The sequence below is a fragment of the Spinacia oleracea genome, chromosome 5, assembly GCF_020520425.1.
Source record: "Spinacia oleracea cultivar Varoflay chromosome 5, BTI_SOV_V1, whole genome shotgun sequence".
Classification (NCBI taxonomy): domain Eukaryota; kingdom Viridiplantae; phylum Streptophyta; class Magnoliopsida; order Caryophyllales; family Amaranthaceae; genus Spinacia; species Spinacia oleracea.
In genome coordinates this window covers 14701793-14715932 of record NC_079491.1, presented here as the reverse complement: position 1 = coordinate 14715932, position 14140 = coordinate 14701793, and positions in this window count along the sequence as shown.

The window sequence follows — 14140 nt, the reverse complement described above, 5'->3', positions numbered from 1 at the left end:
CTAGGAAGGTCGGGTCTGCTTGCCCCTTGAAGTATGGTGGCTTAACTTTCGCAAACATTTCAAACATGTCCCCTGCAGAATCGGGGCGCTCAGTTCTTTCCTGGGCTAGTTTTTCCGCCAAGAGGCGAATAGCAGCAGCTAGGTCATTATTGTTGGCCATCCTAAAGCGCGACCTATAAGTAATATATTCTATTTTAGGTTCGAAACTTCACTTAACATTATCCTAGCAATGTAATATCACACCAGCATCCAGAATTCACATACATAAACAATCATTTATGAATGATATTCGCATACATGACATTCAACTGAGAAACAAGGAACAAATTCAATCATCACGAATAATAAGGCAGAATAAAAGAAGAAAACATTCTCTTTGCGTGCCCAAAATAAACTCTTGATCCTTTGGATAATCAATGATCTAACTCTATTCCTCAAAAGAATGTTAATAACAATCCTAAATATCCACAACACACCTGTCCTTAAAATAAAATTAAAAGTTCTATGATATAAACATAAACTATTGTTGGCGAATTATGGAATTCTCACACTGGAAACGAATACTTTAACTTTTATTGCTAATTCTATAAAGGTTTAATACATCCTTGAAAAGAATAAAGAATAACTCAAACTCTTATTGCTTTAACTTTAAACTGTTGTAGCTTTGCTACTTATTCTCCAAAACATTTAAGAACAAACTAACTATTACAACTTCAAATGTTTAAGGCATCTTGTCTATCTGTTCTTTCCTTGGAAATTTGTGAAGTGAAATCTAGATCCTCAGTATTCGTCGATCTTCTCAAAGGATCCTATGTTGGTGTACTTGGAAAGAAGCGTTTTATTCATGAAACAAACAACTTAAGATCTTACTAACGATTTCCCAACCAAAGCATAATCAGAATTAATAAAACAATAAGTATGGTGGAATCAAACAATTTCTATGCACATTTACATGCAACACTTAAACATTTAACACATGCACATAGCAATTAACTTCTTATGCTAGCAATTAACTACTAATGCACATATAATTCTATCCTATATGCCCTTTCCTATATTACCCATCTCTCATAATAAATCATAATAGGTCAAACATTGAAGAATTTAAAGAATAAAACAAGAACGATTAGTAAGAAAAAAAAGTTTATTAAACGAATTAATAATAAACGAATAAATAAAATAAAGAAATTTTATTATTATTATTTTTTTAAAACGAATAATTAATAAGAAATTTTTATTAAACGAATAAATAATAAACGAATAAATATTTATTAAACGAATAAATATTAAACGAATAAATATACTTAAGGAATAAGATTTTTATTTTATTTTTTTCGAATATATTTAATTTAATTTCGAAAATAAAGAAAAACGTACTTAATTCACATAAACGAAAAGTTTCGAATAAATAAGTTAATTCCGAACTTAAATAAGAAGTATTATATACTTTCAAACAAGATAAAAGGAAATCGGCCCCCCAAAAAAAAGTACCAATTTTTTGAACAATATAGTGCGTAGAAGCTCGATTTTTAAGAAATTTATTTTAAATAACTAGATAGTTAGACGCCTAAAAAAAAATTGTTAAAGTAAAACCTTAGCTTCTAGATACCACTTTGTAACACCCCGACAATTCCCTTTTTCTAAAACAACCCTTTTATAAATATAACTATAGAGAATTATCCAGGCATTATCGCCCGTGTGAAAACGTACGGCTTATTCAGAATTTTGCAGCGGAAAACATAAAACTAACTTTTAGGTTCATAAATAATCGATTACATATTAAGTCCAAAACCAATTAACGGAAATAAGGAAATACGAATAGTACGACAACTTTCAAATATAAGTTAACAAACCAAATCACTTAATAAAACAAATATAACTACAAGCTCTCTAATCCCGATCCCAATGATGCATCATCTTCAAACCTGTAGATGGGCAACGCTTATTGATCCTTAGAGACTGCTCACCAAAGTTGGGTCATCACAGGATCAATAAGGCATAGCCATGATCAACACACAAACAAAGCACGTAATCAGCAAAGCTGAGTACTACATACTAAAAGCAATAATAACCCTAACATGATACTACCAAACGAATCATCCTAACATGATACTAATGAACATAAATAAGGGCAGACAAACATGATAATTTGACGACCATACTTGACTAGACTAGGCTAGACTTATAACAATACTATTATTTTAGTTGAAATAGACAATGGACCGAGTTTTCTAGCTAGAGGCTTCACTAAGGAAGACGAGGTACGGGCGCGACTCCGTAACCTCAGTGACCTACGATATCGAGGAACGTTTGAATAAAAATAGGACACGGTGATCAATCCGGTCCGAATTAAAGGCCATGGGCTACCACCATGAACCCCAACTCCTGTTTGTCCGTCACTTTAGACGTGCACAGTCTGAAGCTATTGCTACTCAGTTTCACTTTACATGATTTACAAATTGAAACTCTGTTATGACTTAACAATCACATAAGGCATACAAACCACATGTATTCACAACTTTATCTTGGAATTAAGTAAGTATCATAAAGGGATCAAACAAGACTCATTCAATTAAATCCAACCTTTTCTTTAATAGTGATTAACCCCTCTATATGGGTATAAGGTTTCAACTTACTAAACAAGGTCCTCGGCCCTCATAAAGTAGTGAAAAGCTAAAAGGGAACAACAATCAACTGATCTGAATCAATATATACAAAGTAATCTAGTGTTCCCAATCAAACATGTTTGCATCAATCATCCATACTAACATGTTATAATTCTCATTATGCAATATAGGTTCAATATGTCCATCCAACAATATTAAACATGCCATTTCAACATAACCAAATTCAACAACAAATTCAACATGGTTTCAACAATTAGCACACATTCCAAGCACACAGGTATGTACGTACCTTGTGTAAACAAAATGCGAGACCACTTTAAAAATTCAAAAGTCGCTTAGAGAGAATTCTCCGCCTAAAACAACCAACAAATATTCCCAATCAACTTCTAATCACTCACAACAATAACAAAGCATTTTAAATACATCCTAAACATATTTAGAACATTCCCTAACATCGAAACGTGAACATTTGATTTCCTAGCATCATAATTATTGAATTAGTGATTGAAATTCGTTGAAAACTCTTCGCAAACATTATACTTTAAATTTCCAGCAATATAAATTCGTTTAAAACTTCGTCAAGACCAAAGTAACATGCTTAGAACCTCCCAACAATAATTTTAATAATCCACAATCATCCCACCATGATTCAATTCCATTAAAACTTAAAATTCATATTTTAAATAATTAAAAATCATTATTTCAATGCAATTACATAATCTGAAAATTAAATATATTATTTAAACATAATATATAATCCAAAAATTCTAACTAAATCATAAAACATATAATTTAAATTCAAGAACATAATTTAAATTATTAAAGCATAATATATATTATTAAAACATAATTTAAAACAATTAATTCACATAGGGGTTTTAAGGAATTAACCAAAAAGAGAAGAGGCTAGCCGGCAGAGCACAGGCGCGGCAGCGGACCGGCGGCGGGCTGAGGCACGGCGGCGCACGGGTGGTTGTGTGTGGCTGCCGCAACAAACAGAAACAAGTGAGAGAGGAGCAAGAGAACAACCGAGAAGGGAGGACGAAAGAGAGCAAGAAAGAGAAAGAGAAAAAGGAGAGAGGGAAGACGACCGTGCAGAAAGGCGGTCAGGCGACGGCAAGGTTGAAGCGGCTGGAGCAAGGAGCCGACGTTGGTGGTGGTGCTGTAAGGAAACTGAAACAAGTGAGGAGGAGAGAAGGAACAAAGTAACGTGAGAAAAGAACGAAAAAGAGAAGGAGGAGAACAAGGAGTACCGAAGGCGGATGAAGGCTGGTGGCCGTGCAGGATGGTGGTCCGGCGGCGGTCGGTGTTTGGCGGCTGAGCAGCAACAAGCAAGGGGAGGAGCGATAGCAGTTACGTGAAACCTTGAAGGAGGGTTTTTTTTTTTTCTTTTTCTATTTTCACGTGAAAGTGAAGGAGTATAGGAAGGTTATGGGTTTATTGTATTGGGCTTTGCCAATTTGGGCTAGGATTAGATTTAAGTTTGCATTTGAATTTCCAAATTCAATCGTTTTTGTAATTCGAATTCTTTTCGAAATAAAATTCTAAAATTATTTTTGATTTCGTAAATTCTTAAAATATTTAAAATGCATTTGAATAAATAAATATACATTAAATATGTATATTTATTACTAAAATTCACCAATATAATTTAAATATAATTAATTATTCGTAAAACTATATTAATAAACTTTATAAATATACAGGGGATTACAATCTACCCCTCTTAAAAGAAGTTTCGTCCCGAAACTTGACACAAGAACTCACACATTTTTCGAAAGTCTTTATTTCATTCTTACTAGAGAAATACTTGTGCTACTCATGTGCACTCTTTAGCCAACTTAAAGTTGCTTGTGTTACTCATGAACAGATTTTCTTATGCGGCGAATCTATTTATTTTGCATCAACATGTATAATTTGCTAAAATAAGCATAAAAATGCATAAAAACACCATAAAATTAGGTAAAAAGCGCGAATTTATATCGCATTCTACCCCTCTTAAAGAAAACGAGTTACGCCCTCGTAACTCATCTCAGGGAATAACTTTGGGTATTTCTTCCTCAACGAAGTATGTCCTCAATACAATATTCTCACTAAACTCATTCCAACAAGTAAGACTTCTACAATTCTTTCCATACAATGCCTCAACATGTGACATCGTAATGTTTGCATGGTAACTATTGATGCACGAAAATTCAATCGAACCTAGGTGGCCTTCCCAATTACCCTTAAAATCCGTAACACAGGTTCTCAACATATATTCCGTTAGTAATCTTAGTATGTCTATCGTTTGCAGGGTGGAAAGAAATACTCATTTTCAATGTTGTCCTCAAGATTCAACTGGACCTTATTGCCAAAATTTCAGACTTTTGTTCTCGGTAAGGATCTTACATGTTGCCCTACAAAGGTAATGTCTCCAAATATTCGTAGATAACACCATAACAGTTAACTCTAGGTCATGGGTAGGGTAATTAGCCTTATAAGGTTTCAATTGACGCGACAACAGCTAAATCTAGAAAGCTTCCTCACATTTCTCACTTCACTTGAATTTCGATTCCTTTTTCAACAAGTTGGTCATTGGTTTTGCTTTCTTCCAAAAGTCTTTCACAACCTCCTATAATGTTCATCTAGGCTTAGAAAACTTCAGATATCAGACGCGTTCTTTGGAGTAGGTCACTCACTCACAGCTTGAATCTTAGCAGGATCTACAGAAACTCCTTCTGCTCAACTTTTCCTTTTTACCGAACCTCATTACGCCTTTAATAGATGTATAACTTTTGGCTTAACTCTTAGATATTACACCAATTCATGTGTTTCCTCCCGTCTTGTCAATACAACAAATGATTTCTAACGATCTTGGACCACTCGAATATTCTCTTAAATTTATTCCCTTACGTAACATAGTTCTTAATCAATTTAGTCCTTCTCTTTTGCGTCGGTGTCACTTATACACATATGACTTCAAGATTTGTATACTTCATTTAATAAAACTAGATTCTTTCTAAGCATCTCCAAGTAATTCTCAAGTGTTTTTCATGCTCTTTCTCACTCCTTGAACAAATCGGGATATCATCAATAACATAATAACGAACTTAATTCGGAATTCGTAGAAAATCTCATTCGTCAAATCCATAATTAATGCAGGTGCATTTGTTAACCCAAAAGACGTTACTCTAAACCCTTAATGACAATAACGAATCCTAATGAGGTCTTAAGTATATTCTTATCAGCTACTCTCAATCGGTGGTACTTTAAACCCAAATCAGTCTTCGAGAACACACTCGTCCCATTCAATTGGTCCAATATGTCATCTATTCTAGGCAAGGGATACTTGTTCTTGGTGGTGTTTAGCTCCCTAAAATCGATGCATAATTCCATACTCTTATCTTTTTCCTTAACAAACAACACAGGAGCTCCCCACGGTGATGCACTAGGCCTAATATATTCCTTGACCAAACACCTCTTGCAACTGTGTCCTAATTAGCTCATTTCATGAGGTGTCATGCTATACGGTGTTTCAGATATAGGTGTCGTTTCAGGATTTAACTCTATAGTGAACTCAAATGCTCTAGCTGGTGACATACTCGCAATTCCACTCGGCAACACATCAATGGATTTATTCACACTGGGAACATCCTCGATCTTCACTCCAACTTATTTACTCCCAACTAGCACACTACAGAGAAATAGCTCACACTCTCTATTCATCCATTTCCTCACTCGCATTACAGAAATAACTAAAGGTTCTTGGACTTCTCAAAACATCTACATGAGGTCAATTTCCCAATAAGGTTCCTTAAAATTACTCTCTAAATTTCACAGTCCATCTTAGCCTTGTAAAAACTTAGTCAATCCGTCCCTGGAATTACATCTAGGTCCCTAAAATTAAACTTTTGTCAAATCAGAAGGGAAAGCGCAATCTTTTGTCTTCAAAGGCAAGTTCTTAAATAATCTTATACACCTTATGGTTACACCGGTGGGCATTATAATAGGTAAATGAAACATTCAAAATCTACTAATTTCATACTTTTAATAACAAAAGACAAAATGAAAGAATAAGTTGCTACCGAATCAAATAATGTTTAACTAGCACAAAATTAATAAAAAAAAAAGGTACCATGAACTACGTCTGCAAAACGTTCAGCTTCATTTCTACTCATCACGAATAGTTTTCCCGGAGCCTTATCCTGGTTGTTGTTATCATTTGCAGGCTTATTATAGTTCTCTTGATTGTTTTGTGCCCCTCCAGGCTTTGAATTTTGATCTCCAGACTGGTTAAACCTCTCTTGGTTCCCACCTCCATTACTATTTTGTTCCTTTCTGTGCTTAGTGAAGCACTCAAACTCTCTATGCCCCCTTTTCTGACAATAGTGGCAATTCACCAATTTTCCTTTACAGTCCTTCCCAGGGTGGTTATTGTTGCACCTCTTGCAGTGATACACTCTCTCGGATTTACTCCTATTGTTGTGCCCCTGACTGTTTCCTCCTCGAAAATTTACATTTCCATTTTCATTCCTATCCTCATTCATATTCCTCTTGAAATTCCCTTGGTTTTCCTGGACATTAAACTCTTTTCTTTTCTCCCCAACAACATTTTTCTCGTCCCTTATGGACTGCAAACCGTAAATATGAGCGGTTCTCTCATACACATTATCTAAAGAGGTAAAGGTTTCTCCACCTAATCCCAACTGGATCTCATCGGTCAACCCTTGCTCAAACCTCTGAGCCTTTATCTCTTCTGTGGCTACAACCTCAGGTGCGATCCTCGACATCGCTATAAATTTGCTATAATATTTTGCGATGGTCATACTCCCCATCCCAAGGTTTATGAATTCCTGCGCTTTTCGTTTTGTTATAAAAGGAGGATAAAACTTTTCCCTCAATGCAACAACAAATGAGTCCCAATTAAATCCTTCAACAACACTTAGCTTAGTTCTATTTTCTTTCCACCATAGATCGGCCTCATCTTTTAGGTAAAGGACAGCTTGGCCTACTTTCATATTTTCAGGACAATTTACCGCCCAAAATAGTTTTTCAAACTCCCTAATCCAGTTTTCTAGGAAGGTCGGGTCTGCTTGCCCCTTGAAGTATGGTGGCTTAACTTTCGCAAACATTTCAAACATGTCCCCTGCAGAATCGGGGCGCTCAGTTCTTTCCTGGGCTAGTTTTTCCGCCAAGAGGCGAATAGCAGCAGCTAGGTCATTATTGTTGGCCATCCTAAAGCGCGACCTATAAGTAATATATTCTATTTTAGGTTCGAAACTTCACTTAACATTATCCTAGCAATGTAATATCACACCAGCATCCAGAATTCACATACATAAACAATCATTTATGAATGATATTCGCATACATGACATTCAACTGAGAAACAAGGAACAAATTCAATCATCACGAATAATAAGGCAGAATAAAAGAAGAAAACATTCTCTTTGCGTGCCCAAAATAAACTCTTGATCCTTTGGATAATCAATGATCTAACTCTATTCCTCAAAAGAATGTTAATAACAATCCTAAATATCCACAACACACCTGTCCTTAAAATAAAATTAAAAGTTCTATGATATAAACATAAACTATTGTTGGCGAATTATGGAATTCTCACACTGGAAACGAATACTTTAACTTTTATTGCTAATTCTATAAAGGTTTAATACATCCTTGAAAAGAATAAAGAATAACTCAAACTCTTATTGCTTTAACTTTAAACTGTTGTAGCTTTGCTACTTATTCTCCAAAACATTTAAGAACAAACTAACTATTACAACTTCAAATGTTTAAGGCATCTTGTCTATCTGTTCTTTCCTTGGAAATTTGTGAAGTGAAATCTAGATCCTCAGTATTCGTCGATCTTCTCAAAGGATCCTATGTTGGTGTACTTGGAAAGAAGCGTTTTATTCATGAAACAAACAACTTAAGATCTTACTAACGATTTCCCAACCAAAGCATAATCAGAATTAATAAAACAATAAGTATGGTGGAATCAAACAATTTCTATGCACATTTACATGCAACACTTAAACATTTAACACATGCACATAGCAATTAACTTCTTATGCTAGCAATTAACTACTAATGCACATATAATTCTATCCTATATGCCCTTTCCTATATTACCCATCTCTCATAATAAATCATAATAGGTCAAACATTGAAGAATTTAAAGAATAAAACAAGAACGATTAGTAAGAAAAAAAAGTTTATTAAACGAATTAATAATAAACGAATAAATAAAATAAAGAAATTTTATTATTATTATTTTTTTAAAACGAATAATTAATAAGAAATTTTTATTAAACGAATAAATAATAAACGAATAAATATTTATTAAACGAATAAATATTAAACGAATAAATATACTTAAGGAATAAGATTTTTATTTTATTTTTTTCGAATATATTTAATTTAATTTCGAAAATAAAGAAAAACGTACTTAATTCACATAAACGAAAAGTTTCGAATAAATAAGTTAATTCCGAACTTAAATAAGAAGTATTATATACTTTCAAACAAGATAAAAGGAAATCGGCCCCCCAAAAAAAAGTACCAATTTTTTGAACAATATAGTGCGTAGAAGCTCGATTTTTAAGAAATTTATTTTAAATAACTAGATAGTTAGGCGCCTAAAAAAAATTGTTAAAGTAAAACCTTAGCTTCTAGATACCACTTTGTAACACCCCGACAATTCCCTTTTTCTAAAACAACCCTTTTATAAATATAACTATAGAGAATTATCAAGGCATTATCGCCCGTGTGAAAACGTACGGCTTATTCAGAATTTTGCAGCGGAAAACATAAAACTAACTTTTAGGTTCATAAATAATCGATTACATATTAAGTCCAAAACCAATTAACGGAAATAAGGAAATACGAATAGTACGACAACTTTCAAATATAAGTTAACAAACCAAATCACTTAATAAAACAAATATAACTACAAGCTCTCTAATCCCGATCCCAATGATGCATCATCTTCAAACCTGTAGATGGGCAACGCTTATTGATCCTTAGAGACTGCTCACCAAAGTTGGGTCATCACAGGATCAATAAGGCATAGCCATGATCAACACACAAACAAAGCACGTAATCAGCAAAGCTGAGTACTACATACTAAAAGCAATAATAACCCTAACATGATACTACCAAACGAATCATCCTAACATGATACTAATGAACATAAATAAGGGCAGACAAACATGATAATTTGACGACCATACTTGACTAGACTAGGCTAGACTTATAACAATACTATTATTTTAGTTGAAATAGACAATGGACCGAGTTTTCTAGCTAGAGGCTTCACTAAGGAAGACGAGGTACGGGCGCGACTCCGTAACCTCAATGACCTACGATATCGAGGAACGTTTGAATAAAAATAGGACACGGTGATCAATCCGGTCCGAATTAAAGGCCATGGGCTACCACCATGAACCCCAACTCCTGTTTGTCCGTCACTTTAGACGTGCACAGTCTAAAGCTATTGCTACTCAGTTTCACTTTACATGATTACAAATTGAAACTCTGTTATGACTTAACAATCACATAAGGCATACAAACCACATGTATTCACAACTGTTTTTATCTTGGAATTAAGTAAGTATCATAAAGGGATCAAACAAGACTCATTCCAATTAAATCCAACCTTTTCTTTAATAGTGATTAACCCCTCTATATGGGTATAAGGTTTCAACTTACTAAACAAGGTCCTCGGCCCTCATAAATTAGTGAAAAGCTAAAAGGGAACAACAATCAACTGATCTGAATCAATATATACAAAGTAATCTAGTGTTCCCAATCAAACATGTTTGCATCAATCATCCATACTAACATGTTATAATTCTCATTATGCAATATAGGTTCAATATGTCCATCCAACAATATTAAACATGCCATTTCAACATAACCAAATTCAACAACAAATTCAACATGGTTTCAACAATTAGCACACATTCCAAGCACACAGGTATGTACGTACCTTGTGTAAACAAAATGCGAGACCACTTTAAAAATTCAAAAGTCGCCTAGAGAGAATTCTCCGCCTAAAACAACCAACAAATATTCCCAATCAACTTCTAATCACTCACAACAATAACAAAGCATTTTAAATACATCCTAAACATATTTAGAACATTCCCTAACATCGAAACGTGAACATTTGATTTCCTAGCATCATAATTATTGAATTAGTGATTGAAATTCGTTGAAAACTCTTCGCAAACACTATACTTTAAATTTCCAGCAATATAAATTCGTTTAAAACTTCGTCAAGACCAAAGTAACATGCTTAGAACCTCCCAACAATAATTTTAATAATCCACAATCATCCCACCATGATTCAATTCCATTAAAACTTAAAATTCATATTTTAAATAATTAAAAATCATTATTTCAATGCAATTACATAATCTGAAAATTAAATATATTATTTAAACATAATATATAATCCAAAAATTCTAACTAAATCATAAAACATATAATTTAAATTCAAGAACATAATTTAAATTATTAAAACATAATATATATTATTAAAACATAATTTAAAACAATTAATTCACATAGGGGTTTTAAGGAATTAACCAAAAAGAGAAGAGGCTAGCCGGCAGAGCACAGGCGCGGCAGCGGACCGGCGGCGGGCTGAGGCACGGCGGCGCACGGGTGGTTGTGTGTGGCTGCCGCAACAAACAGAAACAAGTGAGAGAGGAGCAAGAGAACAACCGAGAAGGGAGGACGAAAGAGAGCAAGAAAGAGAAAGAGAAAAAGGAGAGAGGGAAGACGACCGTGCAGAAAGGCGGTCAGGCGACGGCAAGGTTGAAGCGGCTGGAGCAAGGAGCCGACGTTGGTGGTGGTGCTGTAAGGAAACTAAAACAAGTGAGGAGGAGAGAAGGAACAAAGTAACGTGAGAAAAGAACGAAAAAGAGAAGGAGGAGAACAAGGAGTACCGAAGGCGGATGAGGGCTGGTGGCCGTGCAGGATGGTGGTCCGGCGGCGGTCGGTGTTTGGCGGCTGAGCAGCAACAAGCAAGGGGAGGAGCGATAGCAGTTACGTGAAACCTTGAAGGAGGGTTTTGTTTTTTTTTTTCTTTTTCTATTTTCACGTGAAAGTGAAGGAGTATAGGAAGGTTATGGGTTCATTGTATTGGGCTTTGCCAATTTGGGCTAGGATTAGATTTAAGTTTGCATTTGAATTTCCAAATTCAATCGTTTTTGTAATTCGAATTCTTTTCGAAATAAAATTCTAAAATTATTTTTGATTTCGTAAATTCTTAAAATATTTAAAATGCATTTGAATAAATAAATATACATTAAATATGTATATTTATTACTAAAATTCACCAATATAATTTAAATATAATTAATTATTCGTAAAACTATATTAATAAACTTTATAAATATACGGGGGATTACATTGATATTCTTAACTTTTACGGAATATATTGATAATCCTAATTTTTCACTTAAGTGAAACCCCAGAAGTTAAATTTAGCCTTTTTGAGTTAAAAAAAAAGGGTAAAAGTTAGCTTTTTTGCATTAAAAGTTAGAATTCATGTAGTAAAAGTTAGGTAAACTGATATAAAACTTTCTTAACTTTTACTACACTGGAGCTGACTTTTACATTGATATTCTAAACTTTTATATTAATATTCCTAACTTTTCACTTAAGTGAAATCTCAGAAGTTAAAATAAGCTTTTTTTAGTAAAAGTTAGGTTTTTTGCATTAAATATTAGCTTTTATATAGTAAAAGTTAGATAAACTGATATAAAACTTTTGTTAACTTTTACTATACTAGAGCTAACTTTAATATTGATATTCTTAACTTTTACGAAGTAAATTGATATTTTTAACTTTACACTTAAGTGAAACCTTAAAAGTTAAATTTAGCATTTATGAGTAAAAAACTAAAAGTTAGCTTTTTTACATTAAAAGTTAGCTTTCATGTAGTAAAAGTTGGGTAAACTAATATAATTTTTTTTTTTTAAAATATACTACACCGGAGCTAACTTTTATATTGATATTCTTAACTTTTATATTAATATTCCTAACTTTTTACGTAAGTGTAACCTCAAAAGTTATAGTTATTTTTTTGAGTAAAAAAGAAGTAAAAGTTACTCCCTTCGTCCCTTAATACTCGCACCACTTTCCTTTTCGGGTCGTCCCTTAATACTTGCACCGCTTCAATAAATGGAATTTTTACCAATATTATATTATTTCTCACACTTACCTACTAACCCACCTACACCCTACCCCCCAAAAAAATAACTTAAAAATCCACACCCCCCACTCACCACTCCCCATCACTTACACATTTCCCACTAACTATATTAAAAAAATATCACACTATATCAACTAACACCTATTAAATTAATAAGTCAATTCAACTGTCTTAAACTCCGCACCTGTCAAACCGGTGCAAATATTAAGGGACGGAGAGAGTAGTTTTTTTATATTAAAAGTTAACCATCGTGTATTAAAAGTTACGTAAACTAATATAAAACTAATACTTCGTATAAAATTTTCTCGTATTAATCATAGGATTGAGCTCTAATATAAATTGTAACTGAATCAATTCAGTGCAAGACAGTAACTATGCCTTGCTAATACAAGCCTAATTCGCAGAAAACACCCTAAAATCGCAACAAAACCTACTAGAACACCTAAATCAAAACATAACATTGAAAATTAAGAACAATGAAGAACAAACAGTAAAATGTACTAGAGAATCTAAATCAAAACCTAAAAAAAAATGAAATATGAAAATATCAGATTTGGAGATTGTAACAGAGAAGTTTCAGAGCTTTTGATCATATCCAAATCGAGAAATTGAGCCCTTCAAAGTGCCGGAAAAGTAAGATAATGGTGAGATTATAAAACTCAGCAAAATCGGGATGAACTTGAAGAGTGGTTGAGCAAGTCCTGTTGCCTAAATCCTTGATGGGTGGCTGCGATTTCCATAACAGAACATCCAAAATTACAAACAATGAAGAAAAAACAATAAAACGTACTAGAAAACATAAATCAAAACTAAAATATGAAAACCTAAATCTCAAAAAACCGAAAGACAAAAACATATGAAAAAAAACTAACCTTGAAGATCAATCGAGGAGAAAGACGCAACCAAATCGCAAGCAAACACAGCGAAATCGCAACCAAGTCCAAGAAAGAGAGCGAGGAGAGAGAACAGAGAAAACGCAGTTGAAGAGAGAGAAAGTGCGACAGATCAACAAACCCCCTTCGAAACTGGAAAAAGAAATTAAAAAATTCAAATGGACTCCCACGTGTGAGTCATTGGACTTGCCTAAAATGGGCTTAGTGTACAGTAAATTATTATACACCCTTTGTAAACAAGATTTGTGTTATATAAGAGGTGATCAAATTTCTAAGTTGAAAAAATATATAAATTATATGGTGAATTAACATTTTAAGTGTTAAAAAGGAGATGAAGTAGTAGAGGTTGAATATGAATTCAATGGTGAATTGATGTTGAATGAGGAAGATGAAGTGGGAAATGTATTGAA